This window comes from Apus apus, chromosome 5 (genome assembly GCF_020740795.1).
Source record: "Apus apus isolate bApuApu2 chromosome 5, bApuApu2.pri.cur, whole genome shotgun sequence".
NCBI lineage: Eukaryota > Metazoa > Chordata > Aves > Apodiformes > Apodidae > Apus > Apus apus.
In genome coordinates this window covers 4,872,591-4,894,538 of record NC_067286.1, presented here as the reverse complement: position 1 = coordinate 4,894,538, position 21,948 = coordinate 4,872,591, and positions in this window count along the sequence as shown.

Genomic DNA, 21,948 nt, shown 5'->3' with positions numbered 1-21,948 from the left:
AATTAAAGTAAGATCTTACGTGACAACTTAGTATTGAACTGGCCTTTTAAGAAAGGCTTAATTATTTAACAAATGCGTAGACTTCATTGTATATGTTCTTAGCATTTCACACTTAGATTACTTAGTTTATTTCATATATTTAAATCTATCATATTCTAAAATTGTAGCTGAGCTTTCTTCTGTTTTGTTATACTGACTTTTTATCTTTCCTTAAGTTACTATAGTTAATACTATCTCTATTTTCTTTATTTGCCTTTTTGTTTCTTCTGAGGGTGGATTTTTGTCTATTTAAATGAAGCGTAAATTGACATATAAATCCCTCTTCAAATTTTTTCACTTTCTTGTTATTCTGCTCTATAAGGAGAAAGCAGTAGTGGACGTGGTATTTGTTAAGAATATATGCAAGTGTATTTAATATGCACAAAGTATGTATAGCAATAAGTAAAGCATATTCATTGCTTTTAATGAAACTTTTCTATACAAAGTTTGTACATTATGATTAAGCAACAAGTTTTTCACAGCAACAGACAAAAAAAAAAGAAGAAAATATCCAATTAATCAGAATAAGCTTCTCTCAAGTCAATTTTGTATGAAATTTTTTGAGTTATGCTTATCAGAACATGAAAGCAGAATTTCTATTCTTACATTTAAGAGCATCATGTTTACATAGCATAAATAATGAGTGACTTTTACAAAAGTAAATATCATAGCAGAATAATTGCATCCTCATTAGTGATGGGGAAACCCAGTAGCTATCGTAAGCAAACATTTTGTCACTCCCATAAAGCCAGAAGCGTGGTGCTGGAAAAATAGTTTGTTTATTTTTTTCCATTTTTTCCCTCCTTCATATTTTAATCTTTCTGTTGATGTCTGGGTACCAGGCTAATTGCAGAGGTATCTCAGGTCACTTGGCCTGACCTGCAAAGTGGAGGAAAGCTGTGCAGCTTAAGGTGATGTCAAAGGCTATTGCAGTAGCAGAGCTGCAGTAGACCCTTGAGTCAGAACTGCTGGCCCACTCACCAGCCCCCCAGGCAGCCGTGTACAGTGGATATAGAAGCAGGAAAATAATTGAGGGGTTGTACCATAGTTATTTCAGGCCACTAAACCAACATACCTACAGCTAAGGAATATTAAAGCAAAAATTTACTAGGTGGTTCATGATATGGTTTTTACCAGCTACCACAGAAATCTTTAGGGCATTTAATTATTATTTTAGTATTCATTATTTCAGTGACAAATGAAAATTGAGCTCTGCTAAATGTTGTTTGTTTTATTTCCTTGGGGTCTTTACCAAGAACAGTAATTTCTCTTTATTTTTTTTTCCTTTCTGTAAGCCCCATGATGAATTCAAATATTCAAGTCCATTAATTAAAATGTTTCCTTCTCTGCTTATTTTAACATGACGCACAGAGATGATTACCTTTTGCCTGAGTACATTTTGGAAGATTGATGGTTCAGCTTTGCTAAGTTATAGCTTTTATAAGGACATTCTCTGAAATTGTTTCAGTGGCAAGGTCTTGTTCCTAAGGTACCATACTATATTTGTATCATAGTGAGATGTGGATTGAAAAATAAAGGCTTTGTGCTAAATGGCCACTCTGCAGTGTAAGAAGAAAGGAATGCAGAGAAAAAAATTCTGTTTCCAGGCTTTGCTGTCATGAGTAACAGATGAAGAAGGGTGAAGCTCTGGGCAATAGTGGGGTGCTCTGCAGAAGAGCTGTAGAGCAGTAGCGCTGCTCCCACCTGCTTTGCTGGGATGCCCACAGGAATACAGGAGATCTTTGCGAAACTGTCCCTGTGTGGATGCATGAAAAATTTGTCTTGTAAATTTTTCAAATCTATAATTTAATGTTTCTTTTTAAAATAGTGAAGTGGAAATTCTTATGGTTCTTTGAACTCATGAAGATGCATCCCCTTATTCAGAGTTTAATTTCTCTAAAAAGAAACTCCATCCCCTGGCTCTGGAAAGCAAAGAGGTATTGAGCAGTGCTTGAGAAGCAGAAGAGCCAACGCTTTTGGAATGCTGTGCGTAACATGAGAATCCCTCGAGCAGAATGGAGGGACCATGCAGTCAGTGCCTGGTATTCCCACTTCCCTGCAGGCATACAGCTATGCAATTTTAAATGCACTTTTTATTAAACTCATAATATTTTCCTTTTTCATTCAATAACATCCCAGAGAATATTTTTGCACATATTAACGTAGAGTGAAACATATATATTTTTAATATTAAATTTTTATCAAGTATTCACTACTTGAAAAATATTTTTAAATCTAAAACTGAAAGATATTTAACTATTGGAAGTGCAAATATAATGAACCATTTTGAAATAAAGTTTAAAAAAATTTAGGACCAAACAGTTTCTTCATGTACAAGTTGAAACTCATTAAGCCTTTTGTAGTTGCTAGGCAGCTGTCACAGGTAAATTGTGGGCTGGAATGCCACTGAGTTTTGATGTTGGAAGGGGAGTGCCAGAGCAGCTGATACTACTGCTAGGGGCTGAGTTTTGCTGGGGAGGGGGAGGAAAGCATCAGCTTGCTCTGAAATTTAGTGCCTTCAATGCTGAGGTCCGGGGGGTGCTTCAGGGAAGCTGTTTTGCTGTGCTGGACGAGCGTAGCTGTGCTGTTTTTGAGGAAGCCAGCATGCCTGTTGGTGATCTTCAGACATTGTCTCTGTACTTTGTCATAATTTTATAGTGTTGTTCTTCGAGCCAATTCCTGAGCAAAGTGAGAACCAGTTCAGAGTGGCTAATTCCTCTTACTCAGACCAGAGGAATCCTCTGCATTTTTGAGCCATCTGTGTTTGCTTTTCATGTTCTAAGAGATCTCTAAATGCACATTTTGTTGGGGTTTTTCTGGAATTCCTCGCAGGTTTGTTAAGTGCTGGATCATTATGGATTCTGTTCTGATGGACTGTGTCCATTGAGTTGTGGAAGTTGTGGATAGTATTAATGGTAAATCATTTCAAGTCTACAATATTGAAATAAATCATTTCTCCTCAAATCTGATTGCAGCTTTTCAACTTTCTCCTGATATTGGCAGACTGCAAGGTTTTTGGTTTAATCTTTTCACTTTCTTTCCACATTGCTTCCTTTGTATCCGGGTGCCATAATGTAATAAGCCTTTTGGGTACTCCTAGAGTGTTTTCTCTGTTCAGTTTATGGGCAGCCTTGATGAGAAGGCTCTGGCAGTTTGCAGCTGTTTTAAATAGGATTGAGATCAGAATTTTGGAGGGCTTCAGAAGGCTCTGTCCTGCTGGGACGCAAACCAGTGTGAGATGACTGGAGACCTTCCAAGCTAATATGGAGTAGAGATGTGTCCATAAGAATGTTATAAACAAAGACCTAATGAACATTGAACTTTATGTGCTTTCAATATTGATAATAGAATGCACATTGTCACAAAGAGCTGTGCTGTGCAGATGTAGTTTACTTCAGTTCAGACGAATTTGGCTTAGCAGGAACTTATGTCTGCTCCACAAATCCAGTATGGACAATTCATATATTACTGACATAGGAAGAAGTCTTCACCTGTAGAAAAACAGCCCAAACATGGCAAGGCTACAGCTGTTGTACCTAGTGATCTGGCCCAGCAAAGGTCTAAGGCAGTATCTTTCTTTTCTGTTGAGCAGCAAAAAAATACTCTTGTCTGAGTTGGTTTTGGTGATGGTGAACCAATTGTGTGATATTCTCTACTCACTGAATGAACGAGTACAACTGAAGTTCATGGCATCATGGTCTCTTACTGAAATGCAAGAGAAATTATGGGCATTTTGACATCCTGTTTCCATAGTGAACACTGATCATAAGAACGAATCTTACTTTACATAGAAGATGATGATGAAATATATTTATTATAACATCTTCAGCTGACACTACTAGCTGCGGCAGATTGAAAGAACCTTTTTTGCAGAGTATCTATTACAATATGAACACTCCTACTGAGAAAAGGGATCATCTTCATCCCAAAGGCTATTCATTATTAGCTATCGTAATTGTACGTTCAGAGGTCATGCTACCTGTTCAGTCAGAATCTAAGGGCTCATCAGTAGACAGATGCTGGGATACAGGCACTTGAGCAAGTTGCTGTGGCTGGAGTATGGCAGGTATCCTGTGGCACCTGCTTGTTTGCTGGCCTGGTCCCTCTCAGATGCAAGGTAGACTAGCTCACGAAGGCATAAACCATGTGATATTTATTGTAGGGTGAAAGGACACATTGACAACTACCTTGGAATATCTTATGGGCACATCTTGCATCCTAGAGCCTTAGTTGGGATTTTGGGATTCTGTCTATGCTACCAATATAAGGCAGGATGTGAATTTTCAGTTCCATAGTTATATCAGCCTAATTAAAGGTATGTACAGTCTTTTTAAAAAGACACTTCTGGTTTTTTTCTGTTAACTACTTGTCCTATTTTCTCTGAATTCTTGTTGAATCTTTGAAAAAGTATTTTAAATAATACAAAGCTACTCACTTCTACTGATACAATCTTAATAGTTTAGCTATACTTCAATACAAGTGCAGCTCTAAAAATCCCCTTTATGGCAACACCAATATGCATTACTTCTAGCAGTAGGATTCCTCTTTCAATTCTAACTATTTTCAGGCCAGCCAGACACATCACTAACCTCTTTGGTAAAGTCATTATTAAGTATCAACAGCTGATAATTGTGGGATAATAAAATGCTGTATATTCATGTTCTTATCCAGCAAATCTCAGGTATCCCTATGCAGATAAACTCCTAGTTACTTTTGAGAGTAACTGATGTGTTTGGAGTGCCTCAGTTTTTAAAAAGGGTGTAAAATGAAATCTGTGAGTCTGGTTTCATGGCAATGGATACTCAGAGATTTTATTGTAAAATTTTGGCCTGTAGGTGCTTTACATTAAGTCTTTCCCTGTTTTCACAAAACTTGCCAGATTGAAAATCTCTGTAGTAGTTATTCAGTAGTAGTTTGACATTTGGAAGTGAAAAATGAAGGGTCTTGCTGAGCTAAATCACCACTTGGGGGTTACTGGAGCACATCGTATTGTGACGCAGTCCCTGTCAAGTCAGATAATCTTGCATTTTTACCTGCTGTGGATTTCTCCCTTTCCAGGAAATCATTATATATCTTTCTAGCTCAGCCTTTTATGCCATTTGTTAAAGAATGAAAAAAAAAGCTTGCAGTAATTTATGTAAGAAATTAGGTATCACACAAGTAGGTTGTTAGAAATAAGTATTAAGATGCACTGTAGATAGATTTCAGCGTAATCCAGATTTTAATGCTCTTTCTTAATAACTTGTAACATGAAATTGTTTACTGAAGTATCAGACATTCAGTATGTATCTGGTCAGTATCTGCCCACTATAAATGTGTTTCCCTTCACAATTCAATTTCTAGCTATGCTATTATACTATAAACCAGCATGGCAATGCATATTGGGAAGTTCTTTTCATGGATCCATTTAAGAGTTTAGGGAATGTTTTCCTCTGATGGAGCTTATCAGTCATGTTTGTTGTACTAATCCTCCAAAGCCTGAGGACCAAACTCAAACCTAATATGAGTTATGAACTTTTATAACTATGAAGTCCTAAAAAAAACAAAAAGGAGGAACATTTCAGACAACTTTTTGTGGTTTCTTTTTGAAGAAAACAATAAAGAAATAAAGAACAAAACTGTTTTAAGTATTGTAAAGCTATTCGGTATCACTGTACAGCATTTATCAAGTCTGAGTAATTTTGAAAGAGATCCATAATCTCTTACATCTTCCAGAAAACCCACATTGCACTCACTCCTTTTGCTGGTAGGCTAGGACACAGCCACCAAGGGATGTTTGCCTGGCACCTCTCTGGACAGGCTGCAGCTTTACAAATAACTGTTCAAAACTTCTAGTTTCTCAGCTGCATTTTAAATACTTTAAGATTCCCAGCTGTACTGTGCTTGTACAAACATCTTAAAATTATGAGCTCACTGGCATGCAGCTGGGTGAATGCACAGTTACGAATGGTTTATACTCAAGGGGAATATGTGACTAGCATCAGAACTTTTGATTTGTTGACATAGTCTAATGTTAGGGAAGCAGGGTATGCAAATCTATTTTTTTTCTCACCATTGCTAGATATTTGTCCTTTCATAGGTGGCGATCTGAGATCTGTGAAACAATCTGGTGTCATACTCTGCTTTGTACAGAGGGAGTATGTAAAATGCATATTCTTGCTGGTGGTTTATAGCAAGAAGTGATGAAGGAAGAAGGAAATGCTAGTTGTAGGCTAGAATATAGCACAGAGTACTTTTCAGGTTTTGTTCACTGAAGTTTTTAGGGTAGCTGCCTGTTCCAGAATATGCCATCATAAATGTTTCTGTTCCTTCTGATAGCCTAGTGGACTTTCCAGTGGTGACACACTAACTGAGGAATACAGAATCTTGTTTCTAGAGGGTCTTTGCATGCTAAATCATTACTTCTTATACACTTGGCAGAGCGAAACTGCGTAACGGATACCTCGAACATAGCTGTGAGCTATCCTTGAATAGCTGAAATCAATACCAGTTGCATGTTGTCACTCCCTTGGAGTTGCCTGCTGGCATGTTTCTGCATCAGAGAATATTTAGCACCTTCATCTTTTGCAGATTTCTTCATCTTTTGCAGATTTAAGGTCCCTTATAATTTAGTGCTTAGTTTGAATATCAAATTACAATGCATTTTTTTCTGGTGCATCTGTATTGTAAAATATGGTGTGTTATTTTTGAACAGCATTGTCTACACGACTTGCTTTTTGTTAATTTTAATGATCAACTCCTTGGGGTAGAAGAGTTGTTCTAAAGTTTCACAGTATTGAGCACAATGATAGAGATTAAGTATGTGGAACTGTGATGAACTGCATCCTCTCTGGCATGAAGTCAAGAGCGTTCAGTTTCTGGTTTAGCAGTTCATGAACCAGCTTTTGTTTTGACTGATGATGTATTCTTTCTTTTCAGACATCTGGGAGACTCAAGATATCTGCTAGCAAACTATGCTCCCCTGTCTCCCTCAAATAGCATTCTTTCACATAATGTTGTTCTCTAGGTTTAGCACTACTTCATAACTCTTGGTATTGATAATATGCTGATCCCCAGAATTAACAGAAATGAATTGTAGGCAATAAAGATATGAAAAGCCTTCTTCTATCAGCCAGTGAGTCTTCTGACTCAGGCAGAATTTGATTTAGTTTGTAACGTCTTGGTCTCATTTTCCAGTGGAAACCTAAGGATAGACTAACATCACTTTTGACTAATAGTTATCCAGCCTTTTTTCAAACAGTTATTGTTCTCTTCTGGCTTCATCACCAGGCATGTCTCTCTTCTTCTTCATATGGTACCTATTGACAATGCAAATAGGCAGTTCTCATAATTTGGTTTTACTTTTGATTTTGGAAACAAAATTAAGGGTATAAACCCTAAAAAAATAATTCATAGTTTCTCTTTTCAGTTTTAGGTTTAAAAAGTTGAATGTTTATTTATTAAATGAATTAATTTGAGTTGATTTGTGTATATATCCTTAATTTGTAAATGAATGCAGCAAGTTACTGATGCATTCATTAATGTCATTAATTTATAGGTTCATTAAAGATGTATTGATTTGATAGTAAGTTTAATTTAATCTGTTTATTGTATTTATAAGATGATCTATGTATTAGATTGAAGCAAGCAGGAAAGAATAATAGTTCATATTTGCAGCATAATAATCCTTAAAACGAACACGATCACATTAGGCCTTCCATCAGTCCTCTACATATGACAAGCATTTATGCAGTAAATAATCAAAATTTTTACTACTCTTGGCACAGCCACTTGGAAAATACATTCAGTATTCTGAATTTTTCTCACTTTCTGCGGTGTTTTCTCTATAAACATTCTGCCAAATGTAGAGAAAATTCCACTCACCACTTGTTTGATTCGCCCCCTGTGCTAGAATCTGTTCCACACCTGTAAGTTTTTTGTTCATGCTGTGCCCTCCTGGTTTTGGGGCGATTTATTAACTGTGATTGTTCAGGGACCTTTCATACAAGCAGCTCTTTCTTGGTGTGAGACCTTGTTCTTCCATAAGTGTGTAAGGATTCATGGCAAAAAAATAACTTTGCGTGGTGAGCCTGCTCAGTGGCCAGCAGAGCTGCTTAGCCAAAAGTTACCTGAGTGTGCCTGGTAGCCACTAGCCTGTTTCTGAGAGTGTTGAAACTATATTCTGGTAATTGAGTCTTAAATACAGATGAAGAGTGTTCATTTTTTTCTGCTGTTGCAGGATTTCTGTGAGATCATGCGCCAGTTAATGTTTGTTGGATTTTTAGTTTTTTAACCCTTAAAGTGTTGATAACATGTTCCTTGTTCCCTAGAGAGCTGTGAATTTGAATTCATTTTTTGCAAAATGTTTTGGAATCCCTAAATGTTACAAAAATGCAATTAATGAATGAAGCAATCCTTTTAGCTGAAATACTGGGAAAAACAGTATTTATTTTTTTTTTAGTATATCTTGTCAGGTTCACTATACATACAGAGTAATGCACAAAAATGCATTTAGAACCTAATCTAGGATTTGTATTTATATTTTTTGAACTTACCAGTTAAAATCTGCTTTGCATAAAAAATTATCATCTTCAGTATTATATTCTGATTTGTCTTGAGTGTTGTTTAAAAGCACAATTGACACTTTTACCATAGAAAAATGCACAGCTAACTAGAAATTAAATAATTATTTTTTTTTTTCAGAGGAGAGAATAGCAAGTTTATATTAAGAATGGAACCATCGGTTTCTTCAAGGAAGAAACATCTTAATCTGGAAAAAGTTTGGGTATGTCTTAACTATTTCATGTACTTTTTTGGTAAAGAAAGACTAAAGTTAAAATTTTGGCTCCAAACTCTTAGGCTTTTAAATTTTTTAGTGTAACATACTATCAAACATGATGAATAAATATGATATTCAGACTTGGTTTGAAACTAGCTGTGTTTTATCACTCTAAGATTCATAACCAGCTACTCCAGTAAATAGGCCATTTTGAGGCAATATAAGCTATTTAATACAATTACCAGATAGATTCCTGAATACTTTGTCATATACCTTATACTTTAAGAGAACAGGCTAAATGAATTTTTAATGCAGATTTATATTCCAGGAGGTAGAGAGCAGAACTCATGTCATTTTGGCTCTTTTCCACTGAGAATTATCTGAGAACCATACACTGATGCTGCCTCTGTTTTTGAAAGACAGCAAGTAACGCAGATATCCAGCAGATAGAAAAGGTTTATCATCACTCAGCAGTACAAAGTATTCCTATTCTAGAATAATTCCTATTTCTATTCCAGAAGACACTTCAATATTGTTAAATTCTTCACTGGGAATTTTTCCAGCCTCCAAAATAACAGGGCAGGTGAAGCACCTTCTTAAAAACCTTTATTTGCCTGCCTTTTCCAGTGCTGTAGCATTATCTGTGATACAGCACCAATAGATTTTTATATTTGGAAAAAAATACCCTAAACGAGCAAAGGAATTGGACAATCCTTTATATTTTGAAGAGGAAAGGGAAAAAAAAAAGCAAACAACTTCCAAAACTTTATTTGTAACTTTAGAAGTTCAATAGGTCAGAGTGGAGATAAATAACAGGGAACAAAAGAAATCGGCTATAATATTACACAAGAATAAATAGATAATTACAATAACTTTAATATATGAAAATATGAAAAATCTCTGAATGCCCAAAATGCATAAAAAAATAGATAAAGTGCAAGGCTAATCTCTTTGTTGTTGTGATTTTAATGTTATTAGAGGCAGGACTGTATCCCTGTTCATTAGGCCACTGGCAACAGTTACATTCCCCTTTATGTCTTGCCAGTTTTACTGGATACATGAATTTTTGTTGGTTTGTTGTTTGTTTGGTTGGTTTTTTTTCCTTAAAGCTTCTAGATACATTTCTTGATTTTTCCTAATATGATGAGGAATATGCTACAACTGCATTTCAGAGGGTTTCAGAGACTGGTAACACTGGGGAGCAATAACTTGTTTATAATTTTAAAGCAGGCAGATAACTTGTACGCCTACTGAGACACCTGTTGCAAGGTGTCCAGTAATAAAACCTCTTTTTGTATTTAAATAAGGACTGTTTGAACTGCTGTCTCCAAAAAGAATGTTAAAAAAAGGCCTGGCTTTCTGGAGCACCATACCTAGCTTAAAATGAACATTATTTGAGGCAGAGCATGACCTGGGGTAGGCGGGACAACTGGTCTGCTGCGAGACACCTCTGACAACCTGTCTTCTGTACTGTGGAACAGCGTATGCAGCAATGTGGGTATTGTTTGTTGAACTTTCAGACATACTGCCATGACTTCTGATGTTCCACAACTCGAGTAAGAGTAAGTCTACCTTATCCAAAATTAGGCGAAGGAGGGTATGTTTTGTCATTGATTCCCAGTTTTATTATGTTTATTGAGCAACCTGACCTATTGAAAGATGTCCCTGCCCAGAGCAGGTCTTCAAAGTTCCCTTCCAGCTTTATGATTCTGTTGATTCAGCAATATCTCAAACATAAGACATTGTAGCCATTAATGCAGTACTGAATAATATTAAGAAATTTAAATACATCATAAGCATCCATGACATAATACATATTTTTGGAAAAAAACTATTGCTTATTATTAAGTCTTGTTTTATAAGATGCTTTTGGTGACAGAGATTTTCTCTTGAAAGAGCTTGAAAATGACCCCGTGCAATGCAGTATGCATATTTAATTTAATGAATCTAAAGGCAAATTAGTAGCAATAGAACAAAGCACAGTCATTTGAATCTAATAATATTCTAATACCTTTTCCACCATAGCAGATAAAAAAATAGTTTAAAAAAATAATTTAAAAAATAATCAATAACATGTACTGAAGTGGAGAAACAATCTGATTACAACATACTTTTTTGTACACATGCTCACACTAATGGGGCTACATCAGACCCTGCTGCCTCTGTTTATGTCTAATGGTACTTTAAATCCCTTTCATTCCTCTTGGAAAGTAAAATGTAATGCCCTTTCTGATCCAGTGTGGCAGAACCAAGAGGGCTTATTGTGTATGGCTGAAACAACACTGCAAAATAAATGAATAACTTTTCCACAGGATTTTACTTTCTTAGGGGTGGATGGAGGGGAATGTTTGGGTTTCCTATTAACTTACACAGTAAGGGTTAAATGAAGCACTCACTGAGATGAGTAAGCTCTGAATGGAAGTAGCCTCAGTGCCCTCCTGTCCTTGCGAAAAGGAGAAGAAAGAACTGGGAGCTCATCTCTTTTATAGCAGGGACACTGTGGGCTGATGAAATGAAAATGAAACAGCTGAGACAAGTTGAAACCCTTAATGCAAGGGGGAAATGCCCAATGCATATACAAATGGATTTTCTTACTAGAACCTTTGAAAATCAAATACAACCTATTGGTAAAATAACTGCCAATAACTGAAGATCAAAGGAGCAAAGAGGTTGCTAAAATACTAATTTAGTCCTGAGTGACACTAGGCTCCATACTGGGAAACACTTTTAGCAGGGTATTTTTGGAAATCCCTTTTCCATGTTTGTAAAATTAATAATAATACATAAACTGCATAAAAGGCGCAGCATGAACAAAATCCTGTTCCATTTTATATTTATTACAGTGTTCAATACTTGCAGATGTGCTGTCTCATAGTCATAATCGGGCCCCCAAATCCTAAGTTCAGCTTAAACATCTAAGTATTTTAAACTGATACCTTTCCATTTTTCAACTTCCTTTCTGTACTAGAGCCTTAAGACTTCTGTTCTTTGAACTTCATTTTTTATCCTACACCCAGAGGGTTGATATCCCCTAAAAAAAAAAAAAAAAAGAATTCTCATTTAATGTAGTGACTATATGAGCTTCTATTTTTTTAGAAAACAAACAAATTAATAACAAATCACCAATTCAAGACTTAGGACCTGGCAACATTGATTTTCAGTGAAATGGGTGGGGATGCAGTTAGTCCAGAATCAAGTGCCCCTTCTTTAAATGACACTGGGGAAAAAAAACCTAACAGGCTAAACAAAATTTTATTCTGACCTTTGGTCCATAAAATTACCTTCATAGTATTCTTAGCTCTGTATCACCCAAATACAGTTGGTTCTCTTCTATATTTTTTTACATTCATTTCTAGGAGCCAGATCTTTTTATAGGACTGTCACGTGCTGAGCATTTTAGCCCTCCCAAAGAATCACTGCATATCGCCTAAACAAAACATTGTCTTTTTAGTCTAAATCTCTAAATTGTTCCCAATATCTGCTGGACTGATCTTGTAAGAGCAAAAAGTCACAAAAATGGGGTGTCTCAAGTTCTGGAGCAAGTTGTATCTTGGTCAGAGTACTGGCATAAATCATTACAGTCTTGGTGATGTTCTCATCCAGCCCTACTTCTTCCAGCCTGGAATGGGAGAGCTGCCAGCAGGGAAATTGCTGCTGTAAGGTAGTATTGCTCCAGTGTTCCCACAGCTCTCAGCATCCTGCCCCAGGTGAGCTTTAAGTAGGTGCCAGTTAGGCCAGCTGGAGACTTCTCAGTGCCAGGTGAATCCTGAGATGGAAAGATCGAGCTGCTTTTTTGGCCTCTTCCTGCTGTCAAAGGAGCAAAAAATGGACCAGAATGAAGTCCAGAGCCTGGCCCCTGATTTAATTAATTTACCCATCTGTCATATATTTCTCAATGGTGTTGTGAAGCCTTCACATCTGGAATGCTTTCATGCGGAGGGCCTTTGTGTTTGGAATTACTTTTAGGTCCTCCAGTGAAAATCGCTGTATCAGCAAAACCACTGCAAGTAGGAATACTTGTTTGCAGAAGCCACTTGGTGCGTGGCATTTGGTTACGTTTAGGTACCTTTCAGGTACCTTTGCTTTTGCAGTGAACTCCATTTTCTTTACAAATGCTGGGTCCCTGAAACAGAAAAGAGATTTTCAGTTTTTAAACCAAACAATTGCTATTCATAGAAGCAACTTTTCAGCCAATAAATGCTATAGAAGCCTGGATTGAAAGGTCACTACTGTGATAGCTGGAGAGGGTCTGTTGTTTTTTTTTTAATGGAAAGTAAGTATTATGTGGCTTTGCTGCATAATGTGTTTTGCTGGGAGGTGAAGCTGTGCAGCAGTGAGCTTTCTCTAGAGGCCTATTCTCTTGGCTTTATGTCGAGGACAGGCTTCAGCATTAAATGGCTTTAAGCTTGTCAAAGAAAGGTTATTAAAAATGTTCCTGCCTTTCAGTCTCCATGCTCAATAGGCACAAAAATGCAATACTGTGGGGATTTTTCTCTATTTAGTCATGTCATTTGGCATTTTGCCTATAGCTAAAAATGAGATACCATCTGTTTTAGGCTCACTAACGATTCAGCATTGTGACTTGAGCCAGTTCACTAGTTTATTGGTACCATTTCAGAAATAAACTTGTCTTCTGCTAATTGCACTTTAGCTACTACTTTTTGGAAGGATTTTGAATCTCTACAAGGTGGGGATGTGAAGTCGTAGTTGTAAGACTTCTGAGCTTGGGCTTGTAGGTGATGTTATGTTTGTGCTGTCTTGGCACAGTTCTTTTATCACAATATATTATAATGTAGCGGGACCATGTCCACCTTAGGGCCTTTTGAATTTCACTCAGTCTGTTTTCTGGTGTGTAGTGGCAGATAGGCAGGAAGGTCAAGTGCAACTGCTGAGCACAGCACTGCTGCTTTGCTAAGCACTGTCATAGGGTGAAATAAAAGGCAAAGGCAGTAGTTGTGGGCTCCCTACACTGGGAGTCATTGGCACAGGAGCTGCTGTGAGTGTGGTTTCTCCACTCGCTGCTGTTTTCCGATGACTTCTGTGACTGCTTGTTGACTAACAAAAACATTACTCTCCTTGTGGAAATCTCTTGGATGCAAATCAATGGGCAGCAGAACTTTGTTCTGCTTCACAACAGCTGCTTCCTAGCAGAGAGAAGTGTCTCTCTCTGACACTGAGCAGCCTCTGTGCTCAGAGCTGATGTGGGCTTGTTCCCAGCTCCCCACCCACCACAGAGCAGCTCCTTGGGACTGAAGGGCATCATAACATTTCTTGACAGTTTTACAGTTTCCTGGTCATTCAGAACAGTGGAAGTGCAGTATAACTTAGTACTAGTGTAAAATAGTGAACTTTCTTTTCCGGATGACACCCTTCCACTGCCCTCGAGACAACTGGTGCATCTTGTCCTGCTGGAGAGTGGAAAAAACTATTTTTCCCAAGCCTCAAGCTTACTCCGGAGACATTAGAAAGCATTGAGGGACTGTTCTATGTGACTGACAGACCTGGGAGCAATGTTTTCATTGAAAATGTTAAGCAAGGGCTTTTGTTTAGGATCATCAGAGCTGGGATGTGTGTCTGTGTGCACAAGTTCAAGACTTTCAAAGACTGTCTAGGATTTTCAACAAAATAATTTATGTGATCAGACAACTGACACCTTGAAAAACAATTGTTTCTCTAGAAATGCCTCTCATAATGGGAACTGAGATGCTTATCTCATGAAACCTGATTTTGTGAGTTTCTTGTTCCAGCTGCTTCAGATTGTATGAAGTTAAAACTTTACTAGTCAGCTTTGCAGCATGAAGGCATTTTTAAAGCCCTGAATGGTTTTAATATCTTAAGTTATGTTCTAGTTACTGAGTAGCATGGAAAGGTAATTTAAAGAGAGTCCTGTGCAACTTTTCTGCCAAACTCTACTTGCCTATTAAAGAAGCCTTAGATTTTTGAAAGCACCACCCCTCTCAGAAGATAGCCTTTAAAGCCTTGAAACTGCTAAGATGTTTCAGTTTGAAAATTGGCTGTAGCACACACATATATGTGGTACTTCCAGAATATTTTCTCATCCTGGTGCTGTAATATCGATGGTAATCACTTCATGATGTTGATAAAATATGAAGAAAGCACTTTGGTACAAAAGAGGAACTGTTGTAAAATCTATGAGTTTAGACCTTTTAATTATACATTTCAAATCTTTTAGTTGCACTGATTTTCAATTTAGCTTGCAGTGACAAACACATATATGCTGTTTGGTTGTTGTGATGGTATAATTGACAAAGATAATGACTGTTTATAGGGTGGATCTTCACCAGTATTTGCAAACATTTGCAAATAAAACTATTTAGAACATTGTGAAAACATGGTGTGCATTTCGGTAGGACAAAACCAAGTTTATCCTCTAGGATTTTGAATTTGGAAGATCATTTAGACTTTATTACAACTTCCCTTTATTAAATTAGTTACTAGTTATATTTTAGCTTGTGATTAAGGCCGTGTTTTTAGACAATTTTTAGAATAACTTTAATAGAGTTCTGTGTTGGTGTCAAAGGGAACTTTTGGTGACATCTTGAACTCTGCTCACTGTTTGTTTTTTCCTAACATGTCCAAGCCACGCTTACCATGCAACATCATGCATAATGTCACATACAAATAAGTTACTATGTCATATTTCTAATGCACATTGCTTTTTTAAAAATATATTTTGCTAAGGACACTAGCATTATTCATCACTAATGGCAGAAATGCTTTTACTTAGACAAAATGCAAGCAACAAAACCCTTGAATATATATTTCAGCTGTCAAAATAAACTTACCTTATTAGACTTACCTTCTGTTCTCATTTTCTCTGATTGTTGTAGGAAACAAATGCAATGACCTAACTGTTCACTAGCACAGGAAACCTTAAGAGAATATTGCAGGGTATCGGATTTGGATTTTGAATATAAAATTGCAGGGAACTTGTTTTAGGAACATGATCATCATGTAATTGAAAATAAATGTGACTTCTGGATCAACTGACTTAAATTTTAGCACATAATTTTTTTGCTGAATATATGAAACAATTCTCAACAGGAATCCTTAATGATGAGCTCATTGTATAAAATACATGTTAGAAGATTCAACTACTAGTTTCCCACAAGACACAGTTGTTAAAATGAAGACTATAATGAATCATTCTCAAAGGGAAAGAAAAACATAGGGAACAAGCTGTATTTCAATTGGTGAAAAAGTCTAATATTTTTAATAAAGTAGTCAAAAATATTTTCAGAGCCTGATAATGACAGAAGTACTGTATTGCTGAACAGGATTCATAAGGCAGGGACAAAGATCTGAGAAACAGGACTGTGGAAAACCAAGAACACCAAGGCAGGGAAGTTTAATGAACTATAAACAGGGAAATAAACAAATGGGATCTGTCACATGAAATTCCAATGATAAGCACAACATAAATTAATTAATGGAATTTATAACAGGCATAAATCAGAGAGAGAAGAGATAAAGATACTAGCATGGAAGTTGAGAAACTGAGATGGGAGACAAGAGTGAGGGGGAAGAGGGGAGTAGACCAAAAGGGCACTGGAGATAAATGTGTTCAGAGTATTCCCCATAGGTTTTATATCTGTGAGTCAGAACAGAGTGTTCTGGTGAAGAGCTTTGAAGGACAAAGTTCACACAACTTGCTGCCCTCTCTGTTTACCTGGTGAAGCTTTCCTTACACCTCCACTGGCTGAAGCAGAGCAGGGCTCCTTGGTGGACGTATTAAAGTCAGTAGAGGAGGAAAACACCAACCCAACTGGGTGTAAGTGCCAGAATCTATAGTTAAGCTAGGAAAGCAACAACATGAAAGTCTGCTGTCGTAGCTGTCTTGGCTGAATATATGAAATCCCACCATGGCTATGGGGAAGATTTGGCAGGATCTTATGGGACTTTTGATATTAATACCTTTCATAGTGGTTCTCAAAGCCTTTCATAAAAATGAGAGAATTCCCAGTGTAAAAGTCCAAGTCTGAATCAAAATTTCATGTCTAAATCCCTTCAGCCTTTCTTTCTCACCATAGTCCCAGACCATGCTCCCTTATTTTGTAATTACATGGAATATTTTGTCAAATCAATACCTGTCTGAACAATGTGTACTGATTTTTGTGCCAGACTCATAATTGCATTATTTTATCCAGGGTGTGTGAGTTTACAATCAGTCTCTCTATTGCTCTTTGTAGCTAGCACTTACACTTCCCATTAAAAAAAAATAAAATAAAATATCTTGAATGTTTTGAACTTGAATGATTTTTAACTGTTTCTGCTGGATATCTGCCCAAAGATGAACATTTTTGAAAAGTTCCAGCAAAAAACCTGCTTTTCCTGAGTGGAGTGGGAGAAGGGAGATGGGAAGAAGAATGAAGCAGTAATTCTATGGTTAGCATTAAGCTCTGGCTACCCCAACCCTTGGGGGCTTGGTTTTGCACTTTAGTATTCTTCTTAGGTTTTGTGGTTCTTGTTACTATCTCTTTTTGCCTGGGTATTTCTAGATTCTACCTCTCTTACCATGCTGTTAGGGGGATACAATGCATCCCTAAGTGTCTTTGTAGTTAAATTAATTGGACTGGATCCTTACTGAAATTTACTCCTTTTCCATCTAATATATTTCTGTTGTCTTTAGTTAAAATTACTCCACATTTGCCAATAAATTGTTCTACATTCTTTCTGATGTTTTGTTCCCTGTTCTGGGAGATAGTGAGATAACCACAAGCAGGAAACCTCAAAAAAGCTCAGTTTATCTGATCCTTCACCCTCCTGGTACTGCCAGCAGGAGATGGCAGCTCCCTCCTGTAGCTCTGCAGGTCAGCTTCCTGAGACATCCTTATCGCAAGAATGGAGTCTCTCTCTTCTCCAGAGGGAAAGCAGCCACTCCTGGGTAATCTGTCCATCACAATTCAATTACGCTGTACAGAGTCTGTAGTTTTCTATTACTAGCACCTGCAAGAGCAAATGAGCAAGTTTATCAACTTGTGATTAGAAACCAAAAGCAAAGCAATTTGGGAATGAAAGAGTGACCAGTTAAAGATAGTACTGCAGCTTTATTAAATGGAAAATAATGCACTCTGACAAATTTCCAGGAGTGAAATGAAGCAGTGGTTATTAAGCCAGGAATCATATTAAGATATGTTACCTTAGCTGGACACAGTTCACACCTCCACTGAACTCAAACCTAAGAAGGGAAGACAAACCTTTCCCAGCATGATTGTGTCATAGGCATGCTCCAACTTGTGATAAAATGGCAAGTAATATAGTGAGTATTCCCAGAATATACATTCATTTAATTTGATTGGGGGGGGGGGGGGGGGGAGTGTAGGTGGTGTCTTTAAAAGTTTATTTTAGCTCTTGTCACCAAAAAAAACCCCCAACAAAACCCTATATATGTTTTGTTGGTTTTTTTTATTCTACTTAAGTATTCTAATACAAAGGTAACCATCTGGCACATTTTCTTTAGGGATGTGATTGTTCATTGTAAGTTTGAATCTCTGTTTTTCCAAAATTATATATTCACTTTTGGTAGTGGATTTAATCAATATGTATCCATCTGATGCACTGAATCTGTCACCAAGGCCTGACCCTCATATTCAAAATATATTTTACATTTCTGTGCTTAGCAGAGGAAAAAAAAATACTTTGTTCATTCATCAGTGTATTAAGTATGCTGACTTTTGGCATCTATTTCCTTTTAAAAATCACTTAAGAGAGTAAAAATTCAATCAGTGGTCTGCAGATTTTCCCTCTCATATCTCAAAGTCTTACAGGAGCAGAGGAATCCTTTTTTTTTTTTTTTTTTTAGTTTTGACTTGCATCTGCTGTCATGTCTGGGTGGTGAGACATTTTCCATACGGGAGAAACTCAAGGCAATCATTGAGACTTTTGGGTAGGGCACACATCCAAAGGTTGTCCATGCAGTTTACAATTTCTCTTCAGTGCTGTTCAATCATCAAGCAATAAAAAACTTCCCTTGCAGAGCAGAAGTACTGGCCCTCTCTGGCATCTCTTGCAGATTAACATCCTGTGGGCATTCCCCAGCCTGAAATTATGCTAAACCCAATTATGGTAACAGACCTTGGGCTGACTGCTTTAACTCCTTTCTTCTACTTAATCTCAAAACAGGACCAAATGTGCTTAAATAAAGTTTGAAACAGCTATTACCATGAACAAAAATACTCTGTTGAGTAAGTAAAGTAAAATTCTTCATTTCCTCAGGTACAAATGCAAAGCCTCTTTGTTCTGTGCTGTTACAAACTGTCCTGGAACATTCTGTGAACTAATTGCTTTTAAATACCCTAGGGTGAAGACAAATGTCCCTTGTGAGCAGGACATATTTCTATGTCCTTTTGACTGGCAGATCATTGGCATATTAGTGCTCTAAGAGCCTGCAATACAGCTTGGGAAACCTTTTCTCTAAAAGCAGCAGATTTCAGGCATAATAGATAATCTCTGTGCAGAAAGAGCTTACTGCTTGTCTCATACCACCACTAGTACAACACCAGCACTTGACTTCCTCCCACCAGTCTGGATAGCTACCAACCTGTAGGCAACGTCCAGATGGCATGAAAATAATCTTTTTTGAATTGGTATGTGAAGCAAGTTCCACAAACAGCTCGTTCTGCTCCCCAGTTAAAAATTATATGGAAGATGGGGGACAGCATGTTAGTGTAGGTCAAAGTGAGAGTCCTGGGTGAAGACTGCTTCTTTTTGGTCTATTTATGCAGAAAAAAAAAGAGGACAAAAGATTTCTTGGTCAGGAATTGTACGAACAGCAATTGCAATTTAGAAGGTTTTAAGTTACTGATTGCAGCCTTTTCTCTTTTTTTTTAAGTATTCGGGAATCGTCTGAAGTAAACAGTCTTGAAACATTTTTCTCTTCAAACAGTCTTGAACATTTTATCTCTTCGTACGTTCTGAGAACTTGGCACAGGCAAGCAAATGCAAACAACTGCAATTTAGTAGAATAACACAAGAGTATGAACTTTTATCTGACTCCCTGGAGGTATTTAAAGATGTGTGGATGTGGTGCTTAGGGACATGGTTTAGTGGTGGACTTGGCAGTGCTGGGTTAACGATTGGACTTGATGATCTTAAAGGTCTTTTCCAACCAAAACGATTCTATGACTGACAAATTATAAGTAACTTCTCCAATGAAGGTTTTTCCCTTTTCAAGCTTGTATCGTGATGTGTCAGGTGATGATGCCGTGAAGGAGCATCATGACACAAAGTTACCTTGGGTTTTTGTTTATCTGAGCAAAGAAATGAAATTACTTTGGTTGACCTAGAATTAAACCTTCCTGTATCTTGTTCTTGAGGAATCCCTTTGACTTCAGTGGATTCATTCATGATGTTTAGGGGTACCAGAAATTAACCTCTGCTGGGTAAGTGGAAATTTTAATTTTAAATCTAAAAGGACCTGAAATTGGGCAAAGGTAATACCTACCTTTCAGTCCAAAGTTTTGAATGCACCTTGTATAGATCTCTACAGTGTAATGTGGTTACTGGTAACACTGCAGGTGCTGTGGCATGGGCTTTCATTACAAAATACAGACCTCAGGTCCCAGGCAGGCATAACTGATGTCATTCTTACTATCTGTATAAATTAGCTAGTGTAAAGTTGGTCTACACATATCAACAGTGGTTCTTGGTAGTATAGGAACACAATCAGAACCACTGTAGAAACAATGGTCTACAAGTGACAATGCTTGTATTTACTTCTGGAAAACTAATTTTTTATCACATTATGGCTTCTGCACATGCAACTATTTATTTTGCTGCTGTCCTTCAGGCACAGAATCTTTGTTTGGGTCTTATCCTGTGTACTGGGTTATTTATGTGTAGTCTCTAGCTATATACCTTTCTGTCATTTCTCAGAACTTTCACAGACTACAGAAGGTTCAGTCTTCTTGATTTAAAGCCTCAGCTCTAGGATGTATAGAGAGATCTTGAATCTTGATTATTTTTTTATTTATTTATAAGTAAGTTTCAGGGAGAAACCTGTATGCCTTGATATAAAAAGGGCCTAGAAGTTCAGAGGCTAGAAATGGAGTGAAAAGAACATCGAGTCTATGTATTTGGAAAAAAAGAGACAAGTTGTGTAATGACTCTTGAATGCTCAGGTTGAGCAACATAATTTATTTTGTCCTAATGCAACTTCTCTCCTGGGGAACTATGTTAGTACACATTTATATAATATTCTCAATCACCAGAATCTATATTGTGCTGTAAAGCAATTTCTAAACAAGAGTTCACCTCAGAACCATTTAGAAAAATGACCTGGACTGGAGTGATTCCAGTAATTAGCTTCCACAAAAGCAAGCACCTTTTCATTATGTTTTCAAAATAAGAAATGTGCTTTCAATAAGAATGGTGCTTTATTAGATAAGTGCTGGAGAGGTAACCAAGAGACCTGAGATCTAATTCAACTTTGACAGTAGACAGTGAAATGAATGTGGGCAAAACACTTCATCTTGGTCCATCTCAGTTTCTACCTGTCTAGTGCTATCTGTGTGAGGCACTTTTAGCTAGCAAATTTGTTGAGTCTTCCTTTTGGGGTAGAATCTTCCCTCTCCTCAGAATATTTGAGATTTCTTCCTAATAACTGGATATTCAGCCATTAAATATAAATAAGTGCCTTCTTAGTAAAAAACATTATATTCCATTAACAACAATGGCAATCTTACACGTTCAGTGTTCTAGTACAATTTTGGCACTGCTTTTTCAATTCGAAATCTTCAGAACATAATTCTGGCATTTGGATTTATTGATTTTTGAGAAGATATAAAATGAATGTACACGAAGTCCCATTTTTTTGGCTTCCTCTTTTTCTTTCCCAGGTTTTTGTCTTGTTAAATTTCTGAATGTTCAGGCAATTGTGAATCCATATGCAATCAGGGTTTATTTTCCCTTCCTATTTCATGATCCTTTGACTGGTATAATATTTTTCCATCCATGTGTATGTTTATTGGTAAATGCAAGTGTACATGGAGTTGTGCTCGTGTGCCTGGATATGCCTTTTACATCAACTGTGTAGTAGTAGTCGATGATAAAACCCTGGAAGTGAAGGGCCACAAACTCCAAGTGTGGAGAGAGAGATTTGGAGTCCAAATCAATGTGATTTAGATGTGTTT